General features: G+C 44.4%; 1 non-coding gene across 1 annotated transcript; it reads right to left on the reverse strand.

Annotated features, from left to right (window-relative positions):
• Positions 1 to 566: 566 nt before the first annotated feature.
• On the reverse strand, positions 567 to 673 carry LOC114111232 (U6 spliceosomal RNA). Its single transcript, XR_003587308.1, has one exon. It is a non-coding gene; the product is annotated as a U6 spliceosomal RNA (small nuclear RNA).
• Between the last annotated feature and the right edge of the window lie 2,101 nt (positions 674 to 2,774).

The following is a 2,774-nucleotide window of genomic DNA, read 5'->3' on the forward strand; positions in this document are numbered from 1 at the left end:
CTCAAGAGGTAAGTGAGTGCTGAGTCGCTTCAGTCCTGTCTGACTCTTTGCGACCCCATGGACTGTAGCCCGCCAGGCTCCTCTGCCCTTGGGATTCTCCAGGCAAGAATACTGGAGTGGGTTCTTTCAACAGGTTATTTATGTTATGTTAGTTGCTCAGTCATGTCTGACTCTCTGCAACTCCATGGACTATCATCTGCCAGGCTCCTCTGTCCATAGAATTTTCCAGGCAAGAATACCGGAGTGGGTTGCCATTTCTTCCTCCAGGGGGTTAACTAAGGTTAAATGAGATCGTCAGGGTGGCCCTAATCTAATGCTTGGTGTCCTTATTAGGAGACATTAAGATGCAGACACACAGGGCAGAGACCATGTGGAGAAATGGAAAAGGTGGCCATCCACAAGCTAAGGAGAGAGGCCTCAGAGAAAATCAAACTTGCTGACATTTTGATCTTGGGGTTCCAGCCACCAGAACTGTAGGACAATGATTTTCTGTGCTTTACGAGGCTCTAGTCTGTGGTATTTTGTTACAGCAGCCCTAGCATAAATTCATCCCCTTAGAATATGTGTAAATAACAGAATAGTTCTGGAATTTGTGCCTCAGTCTTGCTTAGGAGCCATGCTAATCGTCTGTGTATCAGTCTAATTTTAGCAGACGTGCTACCAAGCCTAGCCCTCGGCATGGATTTCTTAACCCCCAAATTTACCAAAGCTTTAAAACCTGGGCTTTCCTGGAGTTTGGGTCTCATGTCTTCTGTTGCCACATCCCAGTGTTGCTCCCCACTTGACATTTGATGAGTGTAAGGAGACCCCGCGTCACAGCGTTTCTGAGCAGTTTCAGGGCCCTCCCCCGACTCGGTACAGCATGTTGATTCACTTTCATATTTAACATCAGCACGAGTACAAAAGCACCATCGAAAATCGAAACCCTCTTAGAAATGGTGGCATGTGGGTGGGGAGGAACTGGGGACTGTGACTAAAGAGAGAAAGTTGGTCGAAACCTTTCTTTCACTGCTGTTGCAGGCAAAACGTTTCTCTGTCAAGAGAACGGCCACGCGTCTACAGAGCTCATTAAAATTCCCATGTTTGGGTGAAAATATTGAAGTAAAGTACTGCAGATGGCAGCATGACATTACACATGATGATTTTGGAGCAAAGTCACAGCGTCATTGTCCCACTTTCCTTTTTTTTTTTTTTTTTCTCCTAGTGGGTAAGTTACTGGAAGCTTTTAAAAAATGATTATTTATGGTGAAAACTTGGACAGGCAATTATGCCTGTTTTTCAAGTTCACTTCCATGGTCTGCAGTGGCAATGTACCAGTCAGCAACATCCCCTTGAAAAGCCTCCAGGCAAATACATTGTTATCTAGCTCCCCACTGGGAGAATCCCAAGGTTAGATTTCAACCTATTTTGAAATTAAACTTCAGAGATATGCCCAACCTTCTCTCAAGTTCTTAAAGATAAGTTTACCCAAAGTTAACAAAGAAGTAATTATTCAGAACCTAGGGCACCAAAGCTATATGAGAGATGCCTCTTAGACGACACACACGTGCTGCTCTGTAACAGACATGCAGACATGCTTCAGTTTCCCCCCATTCATTTTTAACCAGAAAAAATGAGTGCTTTGGGAACTCCAGGGATGTCTGTTTTCAGCAAAATCTCTAAAACTCTAAACACCAGGTCAGCAGACATATTCTCTTCAGGTTCAGGCAGTAAATATTTCCAGCACTTTGGGCCACATGGCCTCCACCACAGCTCTGCCTTGTACCCAAGGGCAGCCACAGGCAGTGTGTCTACCAACTGGTGTGGCCCTGTTCCAATAAAACTTTATTTATAAAAGCAGGCGGGCAGATTTGGCTCTAGGTAGCTTGCCAACATCTGCTGTAAACCTGGGCTTGAGGATCCTCTGAGGAGGCCTCCCTGTATTGTTTGAATTCTTGCGGACATTTTACCCTCCCTCCTGGTTTTTTTTTTTATCTTCTCACTTAAAGGCTGCTATGATTCATATGTATTTCAAGCATGACCTGTATCTTTTTTTTTTTGGAGGTAAAATGCTGAGGGTGACATTGGAGACATATTCAATCACAGTGTTAGCCTGACTATGTTTTGTTCTTTCTGATTTCTTCCCATGAGGTCCATGTGGCCTGGGTTCAATCTTAGGAATAAGTGTTTGGATTTGGGACCATGCTTGTTTTGAAAATGGCCCCGTAAGGATGAAGGTAATGGAGCAAATGCTATTCACATCCCCTGAGGTATCGCATGTGCCCAAGTAGGCAGACAATCAGCTTCGGTAGCCATTTACATTGGTAATTATATGAGGAGGTCGCATAAACATTTGTTTATGAAGAGTGCCCTGTATGTAACAAAATGCACTAAGCAATTTTCAAAAAGGTGATGTGTTTATTAATATGCTTATTAACAGTCCTTCATAGCTCAGTTGGTAAAGAATCTGCCTGTAAGGCAGGAGAACCCGATTCTATTCCTGAGTGGGGAAGATTCGCTGGAGAAGGGTTAGGCTACCCACTCCAGTATTCTTGGGCTTCCCTGATAGCTCAGCTGATAAAGAATCCACCTGCAATGTGGGAGACCTGGGTTCAGTCCTTGGGTTGGGAAGATCCCCTGGAGAAGGGAAAGGCTACCCACTCCAGAATTCTGGCCTGGAGAATTCCAAGGGTTGTATAGTCCGTGGGGTTGCAAAGAGTCAGACATGAATGAGTGACTTTCACTTTCATTTTATCAAGTGTCAGTTTCCATAGATGCTGAATCCACACACCGTT

This window comes from Ovis aries, chromosome 1 (genome assembly GCF_016772045.2).
Source record: "Ovis aries strain OAR_USU_Benz2616 breed Rambouillet chromosome 1, ARS-UI_Ramb_v3.0, whole genome shotgun sequence".
Classification (NCBI taxonomy): Eukaryota; Metazoa; Chordata; class Mammalia; order Artiodactyla; family Bovidae; genus Ovis; species Ovis aries.